At 43.3% G+C, this 19,795-nt stretch overlaps 1 protein-coding gene across 3 annotated transcripts in view; it reads left to right on the top strand.

Moving 5' to 3' along the window:
• Positions 1 to 19,795, top strand: part of BCL11A (BCL11 transcription factor A) — a 267,794-nt gene that overhangs the window by 224,483 nt on the left and 23,516 nt on the right. The gene's annotated exons all lie outside the window — the stretch shown is intronic.

Raw genomic sequence — 19,795 nt, 5'->3', positions numbered from 1 at the left:
CCTTCAGCACTTTGCTATCTCATTCCACAGGCTAAAGCCAGCTGACAGGAAGGCAAAGTGTATTTAGGGCCAGGAATGGGGTGGAGCAAGAGTAAACCCATAAAGCAGGGGGAGGAACTTACTGGACTTCCATCTTCCCAGGCAATTGGCCACATTGTCTGGGGGCTACTTGGGAGTTGGGAGACTGTTTTTATTCTCCTCTGTCTTGGTTGCTTTTTTTTTCTTCCTTGTAATTTTTAAAAACTTTTTTGGCTGGGGATCTTTACTGATGCTGTTCACTCACTCACTCACACACAAAATTATTTTAAGTTGTTCACCAGTCTGGTCTTGTTACCAATGAAGGGGCGGAAGTGCTTTTAAGGAAATAAATAAATCCAACACTGCAGAATATTTATTTAATGTGTGTGTGTGTATCACATACCCCCCCCATCCCTGTGGATATTTCTTTTCCTTTCTGTTTGGGTTCAGTCCTGACAGAGACTGAAATGGAATATATATAATGGGAAGGGAAAATAGGATGTAATTCGTAAGTTGAAAAATACTGCCTGACAACCACTGGCCATAGTTCTGAACTTCTCCTACCACACTGTAATTACGACTGCATTTATAAGGTGAATGATTAACTCAATTGTCCCTAACGGCCAGCAGGTAAATACATAATTACGGGCTGTTGAAACAAGGTTATTGTTTACCTGATTGTCGAGCACCTGCTTTGAAAGACCTTTGATCTAGCAGGTCGAGGCTCAGGTGAGACATGGAGCTGGCGGGGTCATTGACCTGGGGTCAGGGTATGTGTGTGTGTTGAGGGGGGTGGAGAGAAACACCTTTCTGGCTTCTTAAGGAAGCCTTTGCTAGACTTAGGATTACGTGTTCTGCTTTTTAGAGGAACTGTACTTCTCAGAGGTTTGGTGACTCATATAGAGAGAGACGGCCATTCATTTGAAACAGTGAATTTTAAACCTAATCACAGTGAGGCTGAAACTGTACATGAGATGCAGTTGGGTGGTTGTCGTCCCTCGCCCCCCCAAAAAAACTCCCCGCAAATTTTCTTTTGCTAACTAGATGCTTCTCTGGGAGGAAAGGAAGAACCTGGAGGACTGCTTTTCCCCTTCCCTGCTTGTCTTTTTTCCTACTAAATATTGCCCCACTAGCTGCTTTTCTCCCTACCAAATGAAATATAAATATTTTCTTCTGCAGTTAGAAAAGCAACTTAGGTGGGGGGAGGTGTTGAGCAGAAAAATGGCTGGTGAGGGAAAGGGTTAAGCATACCCTTTGGCCACTGAGTCATTGGTCGGGGACACAGTTTCCAGCAGCTGTTCTTGGATCTTTGTTTATTGTTTGAATCAAACGCATCATGGAAAAACATGCATGTAGCATGCATGTCATTTGTACTTTCAGCCTGAAGCTGCAATCCAGCACACACATGGGAGTAAGTCAAACTGAACTCAGTGGGGCTTAGTTCTGGGTGAACGTGCATATGATGGCATGAGGGTGGTCATATATCTTAGAGTGCAGTTCTTTGTTTCAAGATATCATCTATCTGAAGGGTTATCTGGACCAAGACAAGTTTAAAGCTAAATAGGGGACAGCAGAAGGGGCTTTGAAGTTGTCCACCAGCCATTGGCAGCATTTAGACAGCAAACTGAACAAGCATACAGATGACCTAATCACAGTCTTCTATGCTATGTTGAAAATTATTTCTATTAATTTCAATAGTGATCACTTTCAAATAAATCAGCTTATACAAATCTGTATTCCTCTTTTTGTAGTGGGCGGGTGATGCATTGCCTCCTCTTTAGCGATGTGTAAGTGCCCACCATAATGCGAATCTGTGAAATCAAAAAGATAGCCACATTGGCTGCTATTATTCTTATTTAATTAAGCTAACGAGTTTGTGCCAAGGCCATTTTTTGACCTGCCAGGAGGGGAGGTATTTCCATCACCTGTTACTTGACACTCTGGGACTTTTGTGCATGCAAAACATGGCACTCTACCACTGAGCTATTAATGCTTGAGAATAATTGCGTTTTATCCTGTTCTTTGCCCAAAGGCACCAAATGCGGGCCAATCAGTTTATCTTCACAACAACAACCCATTGAGACCCATGTTAACCATAAAGGTGGGTTAAAGGGCCTATTTTGTGCAGGCGTGAGTGGTTCTCATAGAATAACAACTCTGGGATAACTTGTGTATGTCTGTTTTATTTGCTACTGCTAACCCTTGTTCCCTGTTTTATCATTACTTCATTCTGTTTTAAAAAAAATCTTGTGCTTACATTTTCTCTGATAGATGGATTCATTGATTAATGGCAGGGGTTGATTAATTAACACTTTCAGTGTCCTGCTTATGCCTGCTGAATCGATTCTCATTTGCCTGAGTTTCTTTTGAGGATTGTGTTCTGCATTGAACGTTTGCCACCAATTCCAGCCCTTTCCAGTTCCTTCCCACACCCTGGTTTGAATGCAAAAGGGACAGCTTTCAACCTTCCTTCCCCAACACACCACACCCTGGCTCTAAGCCTTTAAAAATTACTTCCAGACTGACAAATTAACTTGCCAACTTGAAGACAGAAGTTGGGGAGGGGGGTTTGATAGCCAAACTATGTGAAGTCCAATAACAGAATGACAGTTGATTGGCAGCTGCGCTATGCTTCTGAGGGACGGCACAATCCATCTCTGTTTTTGCCAAGCATAGAGCTGTTTCTTGTTAATAGAGTTTTTTTTTTTAAGGAGCAAGAAATAATATAAAGGAATATTCCTCCCCCCCCCTGCTTTTTTTCTCAATCACTTTCTGCAGCTCCTATAAAGTGTCTGAACCAGCATATACATAAATCAATTTAAGCCTTACCACAGGCTTTTATGCATATTGGAGTGGTCTCCATTTTCTTACAAATGTGAACTTGTGCATTAATGAATAAACAGGCTGTTTTCGCACCACCACATGTCTGCAGTGTATACCTGAACAGGTTTAGTTATAATTCCCCCCTACCTTTTAATGGAACCTCTTAAGGCATTAGGGCTGGCTTTTGAGCCGTCAGGGTGGCCAGTGCCTTGGAGCCCTCTTCAGGCACAGAGCGGAACTACAGCGCAGCATTGGCTCTTCCGATTGGCAGACAATATGAAGCCTGTGGATTGGCTGGACGAGACATAAATATGAGGAATTTGACCTTTTCCTGTCAGTGGGTCAGTTCTGTGATGCTTCCTCAATAGGACTGCATTGTTGTTGTCTGGAGTGGGGAACTGCTTTTCTAGATCCATTTTAATCAGAGTTTCGGCACCGCTTTGTGGCGGTTTTGGCCCTACTTGGATGGCTATTTCCAGGGGGTGATTCTTGAGGAGAGTGATCTTAGGCCCCATGGAGCCTTCAACGAGGGGTTCCTCAGCACTCAGTTTTGTCCCTTATGCTGTTTAACATCAGATGACACCACTCAGTGGGTTTATGTAGGAGTTTTGAAGTAGTCAGCAATATGCTGAGGACAAACAGCTCTACTTCTCCTTTACATCTGGTGGCAGTGGAGGTGCAGGACCCTCGTCTTGCCTTGGTAATGGAAAGCCAACAGACTGCAGCTGAATCCTCTGAGGCACTGTTAGGCCAGAGGGATAGGGTTACAATCCCTCTGTAGGAGGGGATACACAGATCAGGGGTACTTCTGGATCCTTTGCTGTCACTTGGTGGCCTCTGTGCAATGCGTTATAGAACAGGCTGCCTCTGAAGATGGTTTGGAAACTTCAGCTGGTGCAGAATTTGGTGGCCAGGTTGCTCACCAGGGCAAGATGGTTTGAGCATATTACACCAATCTTGGCCCAAATGCAGTGGCTGCCAACTAGTTTCTGGGCCCAATTTAAAGGGCTGGTTTTGACCTATGAAGCCTTAAACAGCTCAGGACCACAATACTTCAAGGACTGCCTTTCCCCAATATGAACCAACCTGGACTCTGTGATCATCATCTGAGGCCCTTCCTTGTGTGCCTCCTTCACTAAAGGCACATGGGAATGGGCATTTTCTGTTGTGGCTCCTCATTTGTAGAATGCTCTCCCCAGGATGGCTCACCTGTGCGTTCATTACATATCTTTAGGTGCCAAGTGAAAACAATGCTCTAGAACCAGGCCTTTGGCTGATTAACATTCTATGTCCATTTAATTGTCTTTGTGGGTGGAGGGTTATTGGTTTATTTTGGTTGTTGTTTTATTGTGTATTTTGTATTTTTATGTTGTGAACCACCCTGTAATTGTCAGATGATGGGCGGTATACTACTACGACCTGGCCACAGTGATCCATGCGACGGTCATCTCCAGGCTTGACTACTGTCATTCGCTCTACGCGGGGCTGCCCTTGAAGCTGTCCCAGAAACTCCAGCGGGTACAGAATGCTGCAGCGAGGCTCCTCACGGGGTCTCTGCCATGGGAGCATATTCACCCAGTGCTTTTCAAGCTGCACTGGCTCCCGGTGGAGTACAGGGTCAGATTTAAGGTGCTGCTTTTGACCTTTAAAGCCCTTCACGGCCTAGGACCCTCGTACCTACGGGACCGCCTCTCCTGGTATGCCCCACGGAGAGCCTCAAGGTCCATAAATAATAACACCCTAGTGGTCCCAGGCCCTAAAGAAGTTAGATTGGCTTCAACCAGAGCCAGGGCCTTTTCAACTCTGGCTCCGACCTGGTGGAACGCTCTGCCTCATGAGACCAGGGCCCTGCAGGATCTGATTTCTTTCCGCAGGGCCTGTAAGACAGAGTTGTTCCGCCTGGCCTTTGGCTTGGAGCCAATTTGATTCCCTCCCTCTCTCTCTCTCTCTCTCTCTCTCTCTCTCTCTCTCTCTTTTTCCTTCCTCTTTCTTTCTTTTCCTTCTCCTGCGATGAGGCTACATTTTAATATTTTAATGTTGTATTTTATTTTTGTTTTTAAGTTGTAATCATTCATCTTGTTTTTATTATTGCTTGTAAGCCGCTCTGAGCCCGGCCTTGGCTGGGGAGGGCGGGGTATAAATAAAAAATTATTATTATTATTATTATTATTATTATTATTATTATTACTACTACTATTACTCTTGCACTATAGCACAAGAAAAGCAGGACAACCCTGCCCCAAATATTTGCAATTAAAAAAAGTTACAGGAGTACAGCTGGAGGTTATGAGGCATGCACTGATTGGAAATGAAGCCATATTTTCTCTCCCAAGCTTTTGCAGGCACAAATTGTATTGAAAGCAGGATAGTGTGTTACTGCCCCGATACCATCATGAGCACAAGTAGTCATGATTGTTCAGTGAAGGGGACACCTTGAAGGGCCCATAGATTTGCAAGGCAGTCTCGGGCAGAGATACACATCACGGGAGGCACCAGACTGCTTCTGAAAATAACATCGCTGTGTTACGTTCCCCCCCCCCCACCAAAGTGTTCTACATCTTAACCCCATGCTGTGACATCTTGAATTTTTGTGTTTCTCTGCCACCAGCAGCTGGTGAAGAGGGGGCAGGTAACACACAATGCAATGATGTCGCAGCATGAGGTACGCGAAGCTCCATGTTATGGGGGCGAGAGGGAGATCTTTAACACAGAGATGCCATTTTTGACAGCTTCCCTATCTCCTGAAACATGTGTTTCCACTTATAGATAAGTCATTGTGTCAACTTCAGGTCCAGTTTGGGAAATATAATAGTTAGTTACTTAGTTCTGTTTTAGTTTGCTTAAGTAGTGGCCTGTCTCCTAGGCTTGTTGCAAGGATGAACAAAATGACGTTGTACACCGCTTTGAGCACTTGGATGACTGATTAGATTTCCTTTCCACAGTTTAAAACCAGCAGGAGTGCACCTTAGGAGTACCATTTCTGTGGAAACATATTGATAGGAGAAACTGAGCTTACTTTTTATTTTTTAGTGTGCTTTGCTTGTTTGAATTACCGGTAACTGAGCAAAAATTTATATGAACAGAAACAGACTGTTATTAAGCATTAACCCTTACAGAAGGGCTAATATATCTGTGTTCCTTGGCTGTAACAAATAAGCCATTCCATACGATGAGGGACATTTGGAGTGAGCTGGACAATTCATCTCTATTGCCATCAGATAGTTGTTTGAGTGGTTCGCATTATGCAGAACTGAAAGAGTTGTTGCAAACTTGAAACAGAGGATCATGCAATGGAAGCTTTTGCTGATGAGTTGGTAGGGGGGAAATTATGACAAAAAAATGGCAGCAGGGTTAAATATGGCCTTGTAACCATTAGTCCTTGTTTATATCCTTCAATATCTAAATGGAGTTTTTTATAACATGCATATTAATTAAATTTAATCAATTGATTAACCAGTTAAGAGGTAAACGATTACTCAACGAAGAAGATTGATAACCCAAATCATTACGTATTTATAAAATCGTGCTTGTGGAACAGTGGGGCACCACATTTCCTTCTTTGGAGAGAAGCTCTCTCTAGAAAGAGAACTAGAAAGCTCTCTCTAGTGTTTAATCTAAATTTGATTTTCTTGTAGTTTAAACCCAGTCCTAGCTTTTGTTTTCTTTATTAGTTTTTCTTATATCTGTGTTCCTTGGCTGTAGCAAATAAGCCATTCCAGACACACACAAACCTTCTTGTAAGTGCTTGATAATGTCATCATAGATTTTAGAAATTGCCAGCTTAGCTTTAAATAAAGGCAACTTTACAGTGAAGGTAAGAAATGCATAAAACAAAATTTTAAAGTATGCACTAAAATGAAACCACAACAAAACCTAAATCGGACTTTTCACAAAACGGAACAAAAAAGTGTTTGCCACTTTCCTAGGAGTTATGTCAAAGGAGCCTAGGGGGTAGTGAGTACTGCTGAGTGGGTTCTACCACTGAAAAGGCTGTGCTGCACATATGCTCCAGCTTCGCTTCCAAAGCACATGGCAATCAGGCCAGAGTCCCTCACCTGCAGTAGCAGTTGGCAGGGGCGGCAGTACTTACCTGACCTCCCATCACCACCAAATAATGAGAGTGAGGGGCAAGGTGGCAGCAGAAGCAGTGCAGTGCAGTGCAAATGCACTGGAGGAGCCAATCTGGCATTCTCACCGGTGTGTTTGCACTGCATCAACCTTACCCTCCCTCCACACATGCATGCAGGGAATTATAGGGGTGGAACCAATCCTTTGTGAGGCCCAGAAGATGGTCAGAGGTCCTGTGAAGGAACTACCTTGTTGGGGCAGAGCTGTCTAGACACAAGCCAGTGTCTGATTCTGAAACCACTTGGCTGCTCTGAGCTTTGGCAAGGAACAGGAGATATGAATATAATGTATATATGAGGGCTGCTGCCTGCTTGTCACATTATCAGTGGAAACAACCAGTGGTGCCACTCATGCTGACTCTGCAAATCCTCCCATAATTCTGTTGACATAGACTATCCACAGGTGCCCTATGGTTTGCAGGGAGAAGCGCTGAATCAGCAACCCTAGAACTCTGGGGATGGAGTGTGGACAGACGTCATATCAGTTTTAACTCAGGTCAAGAGTATGGATTTCTTAAGGTAGCAGAAAGGCTTTGGATACCATCCAGCCAAGTTAAGCACTTAAAAGTTGAACTGGGAGAATTAAACACATGTTTAAATCTTCCTTGCTGAAATACATGTGACTTGTGAGTGCTTAGATTTGACTGGAGTGTGTCGGTGTGTGTCTTTTACAGGCCAGATGGAGAAGAGAGAGAGTCTAGTGCAAGTGGTAACAATTATTTATTCCCCCACTCTGGTGTGTGTTTCTCCCATTTTCCATGCCTTCAGTACTGTCGCGTCTGAAGACAAGCATTCATTTGACATTTAAGATGAATAAAAAGAGATTCCTGGTTTAGCTTCAAACTGCTGTTCAATTTTTTTTTTTTTAATTTAAAAAATCCTGGTAAAGAGAGAAAAAGGAGAAAGAAATGGAGAATAATTCCCTGGCATCTGAGTTTAAATCATTGGGCAAGGGGTCCTCCAGTAACAAAGGACACACACCTCCCATTTGGGTGCTTTTGAAAGAAACAAATTATTGGCTCATAGTATTAAATGGAACTGCAGCATTGTAGCCAAATAAAATATGCAATCATACAAACAAGAATTGTTATTAATTGGTCAAGTGGCATAAAGCTGGTAGAGCCCAGCCCTATCGTTAGGTAGGATAAAGACATCCAGATTTGGGGATACCATTAAAAGCAGCGCGGGAAACTTAAGGCTCTGGGGCTGAATGTGGCCTTCTAGCTCTCTCATTTGGCCCCCAGGACTCTTCCCAGGCTCCCCCACCCCCAGTCTCCAGCCATACCCTTCACGGGTCCTGCTTTGTACCCTCCAGTGTTTTAGCCTGGGTGGGATTTATCTTTGACCTATACTAATGTCCCTTTACTTGCCCATATGGAGGATAGAGAGGGGTGAGTGTAGAAAGTAGCTAACACTACAGGTAACATTTACATTTTTTTCTTCTGTCCGTCACTGGCATGTGCCCCTCCCAGAAGGTGACCTAGATGGGAATGCTGCCCTTGGGCTGAAAAACGTTCTTCAGTCCTGCATTATAAGACACCAAATTCCCAGAGGAGGCGGTGGGGGGTGGGGGAGGGAGATAGAGACAGAATACTGTTTGGGTTTCTCGCCTCAAGCACCAAAATATCTTGGACAGTAGCTCTGACGGTCTGATTGATAACATGGTTTGCCTATGGCAGCCGTTTCAGCCATTTTGAGGTCTTTCGAAAAGCTGTGTTTGACTTTGCTCAGAAAGTAAGATGGAAGTCAGAGATAAGATGATTCATGTTTGGAATTGAACTTTGAATCACCTTCGTTATTAGAAGCATGGCTCCTGCTGAGAGTGAAACGTGATATCACCCCACCTAGCTTGCACATCTGCTTTGATGATGCTTTTAGTAACTGTGGTTGACCTATACCCATAGAAGTGCCAGGTGCAAATTGAGAGACTGGTCAAGCCCAGGATGCAGCTGGGAATTAACTCCACCAAGTTACTGTCAAGACCTTTTCACCTTTCAGATAGATGTAAGTTATCTGAATGCCTTACAAAATCAAAACCTAGCTGTGGGACAGTCCCAAGAACCCAAACTAAAATTGTCCTCCCTTGGGCATTTTTTCTAGTTTAACAGTTAATATTCTCAGTTTATGGGCTTGGCCTATGAAAGATGACCATATTTATCATCTGGCAGTCATTTCTATGAGCTGACTTAAAGAACGCAGTTGACTCCTAAGGACCAGTCATGGTGCTTTGCCTTAGTTCGGGCAGACTTCTTTCTTAAATCTTTTAATTTAAATTTGAAGCCTCTTTCCCTATTAATCAAGTCACATTTTTAAAACTTGTATCTGTTGGCTGCTGATATAGTAATCTTGGTATGGCCGAGTTCAGATTTCTCTCACCTCTAGTCATTACACTTAATTCTTCATATTGATTTCAACATGGATACTTTCTCTTTCCCATGTAAGATTAATCAGTCTTTATACCTTCTGTTTGTAAGAAGGTTCTCATTTCCCCCTCTCTCCATATTGTTGTTGGTCTGATATTTGATAGAGGTTGGCAAGGAGGAACATGTTCTGAACCTTTGGATCATTACAAGCTCTTAATGATCCAAAACACCCACCTATCAGCACGCCTATAGGGCTGAGTGGAATGAAGACTGGCATACTTTTGGACTAAAGTTGGATTGTAGTTGTGAAATTTCTGTGGACTATTGGACTCGACTAGTTTGATCTATATGGCCCCAGGGAAGGGTCAAAGCTCAGTGGTACAGCATTTGCCACCTTCAGTTCCCAACATCTGCAGATCAGAAATCTTGGAGAGCTGCTGGCCATCAGTATAGACAATACTGATCTAGATGGACTTCTGGAAACTGTAATTTTTTGAGATCCTTCTCTTTCAGAGAATCTTCAGCATCCTCACAAAACTATCACTCCCAGGGTTTTTTTTTGAGGTAGCCAAGGTATTGTCCATGCAAGTCTTAATCATCTTTGGCCACTGAGATCAAGGACTGTTTGCCTTCTTGGTGTGGAAATTTTCTAGTGAGCTATTATAGCCCAAACCTAAAATTTGGTTCAAAGTGGAAGGTTGGTTGTGTGGATTATTATTATTTTTTAGCAACTTGATTCAAAGTCATAGGACTGGACAATGAACTAGCAGCTAAATGTGTATAGTTGGCGTATGTAGCAGCAATCTTTGAGCAGATCTGCACCATGCAATTAAAGCACACCCAATGTACATTTAAAGCACAAGGCTTCCCCCACAAAGAATTACAACTCCCAGCACCCTTAAGAAACTACAGTTCCATGGATTCTTTGGGGCATGTGCTTTAAATGTAACGGTGTGTTTGCTGCCTGTGTTGTGTGGGGAAGATTGTTATGGGCTGCCCACTACTGGGAGTGGGAACCTTTTTTTAACTTGGACTTCAGCAGTAAGGGAGGTGCTGCAGTGCTGCATCTGGGAGGAGGGATTGCTGACATGGCTGTTTTGCATGCAGGTGATACCAGGTTTGATCCCTGGTGTCTCCGGGTATGGCTGGGAGAGCCTGCTGCCTGAAACCCCAGAGAGCTGCTACCATTCATTGTAGGCAGTACTTAGCTATATTGACCAGTTGTTCTGATTCTGCATAAAGCAGCTCCCAGTGGTGGTAGAGCACATTCTTTGCATGCCGAAGGTCTCAGGTTCAGTTTCTGGCATTTCCGGGTAGGGCTGGGAATGTCCCCTGCCTGAAACCCTGGAGAGCTTCTGCCAGTCAGTGTGGGCAGTACTGAGGTAGATGAACTAACTAACTTGCTATCAGGCAGCTACCTATGTTCTTACACACAATGGACTTGTTAGTCCATTGCGAATCTAGCAAGTGTTGTAGCTCAGTGGTAGAGCCTCTGCAATGCCTAGTATCTTGTGATAGTGTTGGGAAAAGACTCCTGCTTAAAACCCTGGAGAGCCACTGCTGGGCTCATCCACACTTCCGAGAGGTTTCCCCACCACTTTCCGTGGGAAAACCCACCGTTTATAGCTGAATCAGAGCGAACATCAACCTGTGTAAAACCCGATTGATGTTTGCGCCGATTGAGTGGCAAAGTGTGTGTTTTCCTAGGGGAAAGCAGTGGGATAACTGGAAGTGTGGATGAGCCACTATACAGTGGTACCTCAGGTTAAGTACTTAATACGTTCCGGAGGTCTGTTCTTAACCTGAAACTGTTCTTAACCTGAAGCACCACTTTAGCTAATGGGGTCTCCTGCTGCGGCCACGCCGCCAGAGCCCGATTTCTGTTTTTATCCTGAAGCAAAGTTCTTAACCTGAAGCACTATTTCTGGGTTAGCGGAGTGTGTAACCTGAAGTGTATGTAACCTGAAGCGTATGTAACCCAAGGTACCACTGTACTGAGTTAGATGAACTCAGTATAAACAGTTTCCTATGTTCCTCTGTTTCACTGAACCCTGAATGGCTACTTCTCCTATAAATGTCAATTGTGTACAGATACTAAAAAATGTTGGACGCTGCCTTTCCTTTCACAAACAAGGAAAGCTTTCCCAAAGCCTGTTGGCGCATTGGCTGGCATATTCTTCCATTACTGACTTGGCAGAATTAAGTGCTTAAATGCTTAGCTCTAGAGCATTTTCCCTCTTGCCTTCCCCACAGCAATGGCATCTTCGCTTCCGCAGTTCCTTCCCAATTGGCCTTTCTGGTTTGCTTTCTGGTGGTGGCTGCTGTGGACATGCCTGGAGGCCACTATAAACCAGCTTGAAAGGTTTTCCTCCCCTGTTTCTCCCCCACCCCCCCAAAGAAAAATAAGAAAAGTAGAGCATTACTTTCTTAAAAATGTTAAAATCTTTGCTAACTTTTAAAAGCGAACATAGCTTAGGACTGTGGACTAGTTTGTGAAAAGTTTGAATAAATGCAGGTTGTAGGTGTGTATATATACCGTTTAATGCCAAAACAGGTTTCTGAGCAGTTCACAAAATACAAAAAGCAGGAACACAGACAGAAAATACCACCAGCACTCCTCCATTTTCCCTGTTTGGTCACTTTTTAAAGGGCTAATTCAACTTGGGACCCTCCAAAGTAAATTCAGCTGTTTATTGTGGCCTGACTGGTCTTTGTTTTTGCAATCCTAGACAGGCATTGAAAGGATTAACAAGCCCACTAGGCCACTAAATGTGACTGGCTTGAGCCCCCTTCAAACCAGTGGGTATTTGGGTGAGTGTATTCTGCAGCATATCATTGATGCAGTAATATTTCTTTAATTGTGGATTTATAATGGACTATCCACACATCATTCCACTTTATTAGTTATTTTGCGATGCTTCCCCAACTTAACTGCATTATTTCCGTTTGAAGGGGCATTCTTGTTCTATACCGAGGTATGAAAAGTTGCAGAAATTCAGTAGGAAACTACAGGGCATGCACGGATTGGAAATGAAACAGTATGTCTCCTTTTGCAGACACAAACGATATTGAAAATATGATTGCATATGGCTGCCCCAATATCATCATTAGCGCAAAGAATCATGAATGCACAATAATAATAAGAGACATCTGGCTGGCTTTGTACATACATTTTAAACTTTGCAAACCTGCTTCGAAATTATCATCCACATTTTAAGAGTGGCTCTCACCCCCATATTGTGTGCTATAATAACCATGGTTTAAAATGCAACCTAGAATATCTGGCTGAAGAGCCTACTCTGATTCAAACTATACCTTGAAAGGAATGACTTTAACTTTCTACTCTCAGTCAGCCTGTTTGTAAAATGGAATAATAATGAGTCTAATGATGGCATTGCAGGGGGGAATGAATGAGTTAAGGATTGTAAAGCACTTAGTACTGGTAGCGTATTTCATGGAATGATACATACTAATAATTAAATTTTCTTTGCTTTGTACATTCATGAAAAAGATCTCATGTTATGGGGTGATTTGTCTTCTTAATTGCGTCCATGTACCAACACATACTCCTTCTAAGCCTCTCTAATGGCAAACAAGGTATCTGCACAGCAGAGAGAGTGATTCATCCCACTGTCGGTTAGTATTTCTGCTCAGTTTATTACCCACATGTTATTTAGTCATACCTCCCTTCTCTCCCTCTCATCCATCCTTCGGTCTACTCTAAAATGGTCCAAATCGGACAATTTATCTACAGAGAAGAAAATATGGAAATTGGATAATTAAATGTCCCCCAGTCCATTTCTGAACACAATTCAAAGTGCTGATTTGCACTGTTAATGCCTTAAGCGATTTGGGATCGGGGCCCTTAAAGGGCTGCCTTCTTCTGCTTAAACCTGCTCAAGTACCGAGCCTGCTAGATCAGCCAATGGCCTGAGGGTGCTGATCTCACAGTGGGCAACCAGATACCTGTGGGAAGCCCTCAAGCAGCATCACAACATTTCCCCCACTCATTAATTCCAGCATTTCCGAGGTCTTTTTTTACGTACTAAGGGACTATTCAAAAATGTAACTCCCTTAGCTGTGTTCCTTCCTATTACTGTAAGTAGAATTCCCACCTGATTCAGATATATGTTCATACAGGCTGTGCAGAGTTTGAGTACCGTACATGTGTTCCTGCATCATTCAGAAGGTGGTATGTGTCTCTGCGCTTACTCTGGCGTTTTTCTAGCTATCGCAACAAATTCCAGAGGAATTTAAGGTCCTGAGAAGATTTGCTGTAGCAACTCAGTTCTAGTAATGGTTTTTGTTTGCTTGTTTGTTTAAAGACTTGCTTTGACTCTGTTCCTGAAAAGTTGATAACCCTTGATTATCCGTAACCTTGGTTAGGCAAGTTCAATGAAGGCAAAGCTGATCAGCACAAAGGCAAAGTCTTCAGCTTGGGGGGGGGGGGAGGGGAGGGAGGGAGGGAAGGGAGAGAGAGAGAGAGAGAGAGAGAGAGGAGTAAAAAACTCTTGTTGTCTCTTGTTGCAAGTCAGAGAGTTGGCAAGACTGCTTCTCCAGCAGGGCAGGGAAGGAGGTGGCACAGCGGGGGCCCTTCTGTCTGGCCCACTCTCTACTCCATGTTCTCATTTCCCTTCCTGGCTCCTAGGAGCAAACACAGTGTGTTTTCTCCCCCTCCTCCTTCTGCCACTTTGGCAGGGCAAAGAGAGAGCCCAGGTGGCGCTCGCCCATTGATCCAGCCTTGACGGAACAGTGCAATGGCTGGTCATGTGACGGGAGTCACTTGCGGGTATCCGTAACCACCACCAGCAGCAGTGGTTGACCAAAATGTCTTTTTCTGTTTTTTGTACTCTTCAACCAGCATGGTCCAGATGAAGAAATTTGTGGGATGTGTGGATTAAAACTGTCTCAATGGAACCCGTTAAAAGCAAATATTGCTTACTAAAAATTAGATGTGCTTACTCCACTTGATGTTCACATCCTTTAAATGGACTGTCCCTTAATTTTTATCATTATCTTTGGTGAGAGGAAGATGCTCTACAGATGCTCAAAAGCAGTCTTCCTTCTTCACTAGTGAATTAAGCATTTTCAGAGCCCATCAGTGTTTCAGATTGTAAAAACGGGGTCCATTTTGGATAGAAGGTAAATGTCCTTATTTGGCACTGAATGTTAAGGTGGTTTTCCCAGTGATTATGCTATAAAAAAAATCTGCAGGGGGAGATTCCCATTTCGTTAAAAGTATTATCTTAGGCACACAGGTACAGTATTGTTCTCCAATACTATCTTATTATTGATGTTCAGTGGGGCTATAGCACAACAAAAGTGGGGCAACCCACCCACCCTGAATATTTGTGGTATGAAAAGTTACTGGATTTCAGCATGAAATTACAAGATGTGCATCAATTGGAATTGAAGCCACCCCAAAACTTTGGTAGGCACAAAATGTATTGGAAGTGGGCTTGCATAGGACAAGTGATAGTATCACAAACACAAATCATATTGAATGCGTAATAAAAAGGATGTCTGGAGGAGCACTAGGATAGAACTGTTCCCTTCAGGCCCTGTTTGTGAGCTTCTCCGAACAACCTGACTAGCTACATTAGGAGACAGGACAAAATCCTACTGACATGCAACATCCCCCCATCCTAAAACTGCATACAGTATTAAGGATCCCTCAGTGTTGAAATGTGAAACAAGGTTTCACAGACTTTAAAATGCTTCCTTCATAAGCTACAGACAATCCTGATGACAGTTTTGAGGCAGGTTAGGGAAAGTTCCATCCTTGGACAGCGTTAAGGGTCTGCCTCGAGTCTTGGCAAAGCAGCGCTCCAGATTGGCTGGATTAGTATGATTTACTAAACAGAGGCCTCCTCTGCCATGCCTGGCCTGGGTCCACTCCAGCCCTTGCCTAGCAGTAATCCATTGCTTAATTTTCATATGCTGAGAGAAACTGTGCCGTGGCACTTGTGGCTGAAGGGGAACGTAGCATGGGATTTTGCCAGATCTGCACACGCCTTTGCGCTAGAAATTAATAAAAAAAATCTGTGCCAGGGTAATTCAAACATTGCACAAAGAAAAACTGAACTCTGCATTAATTATTCAAAGCAGGTAAATTTTCATATATTTGCATTTTACCCTAGTTTATTGTCCCCCTCCCCTTTCTAACTACTGCAGGAGATATCAAGCATTTCAAAATGTATTAGAGGCCCAGTCTTTGGGACATCTAGATTCCCACAGAATCTCAAGCTTTTCTTCCAAAGTTTCCTGGACTAGAAACCTCCTAGTGCTGAATTCAAGACACAGTCCCCAATACTGTGCTTGTGCAGAGTGACAATGGACAGCACTGGACACAGGTGTCTTGAGAGTTAGCTTGAAACCGGTTTCTTCTTGCACTCATGATTTGAGAACATTAATGCCTGGTCAGGTGCATGGGAAATATCTTATGGAAACTTATTTGTTCTGATACAGTCTTGTATTATCCATGCAATTCAGCCATATGCTGCAAACTTTATGTGGAGACCATATAAATCCATGTGGTGACCAGGACAGTGCAGTTTGATGCACTCCACATTTCTGGGTACCATGGCTGCATAGGGACTCTGCAGAGCTCCTTCTTAGAAGGGAATTCCATTGGCATTTCCAAAGGGAATTTTGGGGTGTCACTTTTCAAGGCTCATCTTCCCAGCTTTGAGGGACAAAAAATAAATAAATGTTTGGGTTTTTTGAAAGCTGAGGTGCTTGGGCTGCTGATTCGTATGTCCGCTTACCACAATCTATCTTTTTTCCCCTGCACTTCCATGCAACAATGAAGTATGCAGAGCCATGTCTCTGGTCAACATGGTTAAGGGATCAACATCCCTTAAACTGAGGCTGTTGCATTTGAGTTTGTTTGTGATTCAGAAGCAGAAGGAGGGAGGACATGGGCAGGTTTCTAGTCTTGCAACCCCCTAGGGTTCTTCTCCCAAATCCTCTCTTGGAGCAGCCTTTGTGTAGGCCTTTGTTTGCAGTTTTATGCCCAGATGGTTGCAAGCAGATGAAGACATTGAAGAGAGGAGGAATGTGGGAGGAAGGGAGGGACAGACACATGATGTACCTAAGTGTGCATGCTCTCCTACCTAGGCTTTCAGGAGCATCTCTACCCTGAGTAACAAGGTATGGGGGCAGGACCTGCTAAATGCAAGAGAGTCCCAGATTGGGTCCACATATTCGCAAATTTTGATACTGCCTGAGTGCAGCAACCCTCTTCCTGTTTGTGATTCCCAGCCCATATTCAGAAGCATACTGCCTCCCGCAGTGGAGGTAGAACTTCGCCATCGTGGTCATAGCTTTATCTTCCGTAAATAGGTCCAATCCTCTTCCTAAACTAGGGGGTTTAGGAAACAGCCACACAACCTTTTCTGTTGCATGGCTTGTGGGTTGGGGAGGGACCCTCATGCCATTGCAGTAAGCTGACGCCACAAGTTCATGGGGAGAGGGGAGGGAAATGGGGAGACTCTAAGTTGTATAGTCACTTTGTACATTGCCCACAGGCGGAGGAAAAAAACAGCTGGGAAAGGGTATCTATTGTATGAAGGGTTGAATTTGGATGGTGTCCATGCTACAAACAAAATATTGCTGCTTTGCGTTGTCCTGAGCAAAAGCTCGCTCACTTATTGTTAAATTTGCCCTTCCTAGTTGGACCCCTCCTTCCAATCCTTAAAGCATCAGCAATCTTGCATCGACTGTTAAAACATCTCCAGGAGGTAAAATGGTCAGTCAATAGCTTTCATAATTAATCAAGTACTAATAGACAAATTAGAAATTGTGTTTCTTCAAAGCAGGAGGTAAATCACTCATGGATTTTAACTGTCTTTCTCGCCTTGCATTTTCTTTCTTTCTTTCTTTCTTTCTTTCTTTCTTTCTTTCTTTCTTTCTCTCTCTCTCTCTCTCTCTCTCTCTCTCTCTCTCTCTCTCTCCCTCCCTCTCCCCCACCACCATACAGGAATGGTAAAAGTGGAAACTTGTTTTTCATCTGAGCAAATGAAGAAAAATATTACATTTTATACTCCAGTAAATAAATGAAGCCTTCCCCCCCCCCCCATGTAAGAAATCGATACTAGCCTTTACAACAGTTGAAGATGTTATGAAGAAAGTCATTTACCAAATTATGGGACGTAAGGCTTTTATTGATGACTGTAGGTTAGAAATTTTGGCATTGTGAGCGCTGTAATATAATCTGCTGCCCCAACAAGAAGCTGAATGAAATACAGATTATATGGTGAAACTGCAATGCATCATTTGCTATTAGTGGACTGGTAATAATTACCAGTTTCAAAGCTGCTCCCCCTCCATGTAATTTTTACTCTCTGCCGTAACAGCCTTTCTCATTGACATTATGATTATACCAGCTGCCCTTCTGATCCAGAATATCTAGTTGATGGGAATGCTAAAATGCAATTACAAAAACTGTTATGTTGTATCCTCATTATAAGATACAGTGCTATTTCCACTGACCTAATACATAAACTAGCAAAGCAGGGGTGTGTTGCATTGTTAAGCAGACCAGAGGGTGATAGCATCACTTGCTGCAGTTTTTATAAAAAGCTTCTAGTTTATAACAGCAAAATGAAATGAGAACTATCCACATTGCCAACTGCTTTGACTTCCCTGTTGCCTTCTCCACCCCACTTTGTTCTCTCTGGACCCTCACCCAAAGCCCACAAACAAGCGTTCCGAAATCTGCATGCCCAATTGAGTTTTCCTCTTTCCAGAAGATTTACGTATTTATCTGCTGCCATCTTCAGCGCCCTGCGCTAAACATCACAGTAAGGTTCATTAAAAAGCTGGCATTGGCAGAAGAATGAAATGTTAAATATTATTCCAAAGGGGTTCCTTTAAAGCAACCAAAATGTTAAACACCTGCCAGAGATGGCTGAATCTCTCTTTTTCTTCCTCCCTCCAATTTCTCTCTCTCTCTCTCTCTCTCTCTCTCTCTCTCTCTCTTACTCACCCAATTCAGATTGTCAGACTAAATGTATAATAATAGAGAAACCTGAAGCTACGAGCAGGTGGGGGGGGGGCTCTGTGTGAGTCGTAGTAGACATAACTGTAAAGCTGCCTGCCTGTCATTTTCCAAAGTCATTTATTCAACACATTGTATAATGAAAATCCCCCTTATAAAGCTTTTTCTTCTCCTTCTTTGAAGTGAGGAGGAAAACAAGAACAATGAAGATCACTTGATAGGGGGACTTCAGCGTTTTTCTTTCAAAACCCATCCACTTCATACTTCCCTCCCTCCTCTCTACCCGCACGTACATTAGGCATATGTTTGGAAACCTAATTTTGGCATCTACTGTCTAATCTTGTAAAAAAGATTTGCCCACAAGTGGGTTATATTGAGTGAGATTATAAACACCGCCGTAAAGTAAATCACAGGTCAGCCTAGAAGATCAGCACACAGTCAAATACCATTGTAAGCCTTGCTTGTTCAAAGACTAGTACAGTATATAGAAATACACTCTGTGTGTGTGTGTGTGTGTGTGTGTGTGTGTGTGTGCCCCCCCCCATGCATTCCCAGGAAGAGCTCGGCAGTTTCCGCATTTTCAAAATGGTTTGTTAATGTCACAATTAGCTGCCAAGATATTTATTTATGCTAATTTTTGCTGTCCTCTCAATGCCCCCCATTGTTTTTGGTGGAAACGGACCACTGAAAGAGAACAATAAGGATCTATCCCTTTTACAGTTTATTTTTTTCTCTCCAGTTCATATGATGCTGCCTTATACTGGTCAGGCAGTTGGTCCATTTAGCTTCAGCAACACCCATCCCAAAACCTCATAGATAGAGAGGTATTTCCTTGCTTCCAAAGAACCTTTATGTAAGGATCCTGGGGATTGAACTTGGGACCTTGACATCCTCTCCCATCAAACCACAGTCCTTCGCCATTTTGTTGGACTGCATTTCCCATCATGCCCAACCATTGGCAAGACTGACTGGTGTTGATGGGGGTTAAAGTCTTAACCATTTCTGGAGGCTCGTGGTTTCCTCATCTCTGGCCTGGCAGAACTGCACTGAATGTGACAGTCCTGTTCCTAATGGGAGAAGCAGTATTTCCTTCAGTGAGCACATAAATGCTGTGAACTTCAGGCAGGCGCCCTTAAGCATCTCTGTGTCCGTGCATCAGGGCTCTCAACATATTTGTACAAGCTATTTATGGATATATGTCTGCTGCAGGTGTAGCAGAATTGCAGTGTAAAATGTGGAGTTGCTCTTGGGAATGACAGCACCAGGGATTCCCAAGGGGGCAACTACCAAGGGGGTACAAAGAACCGTTGTTGGTGATTGTCCAGGCTACCTGACTATTTGCAAGGGAAAACTAAAGAGGATAAGCATCACTGCCCTTTTCTGTTAAGGGACTAGACTCAACAAGTAGATGGCAAACAACAACAACCACCACCTTCCACCCTCCCAGTTCCAGTTGTAGCACT

The sequence above is a fragment of the Podarcis gaigeae genome, assembly GCF_964106915.1.
Source record: "Podarcis gaigeae genome assembly, chromosome: 3".
In the NCBI taxonomy this organism is placed as follows: Eukaryota; Metazoa; Chordata; class Lepidosauria; order Squamata; family Lacertidae; genus Podarcis; species Podarcis gaigeae.
The sequence above is the reverse complement of the archived record's forward strand: the minus strand, read 5'-3'. Positions and strand labels throughout refer to the sequence as shown.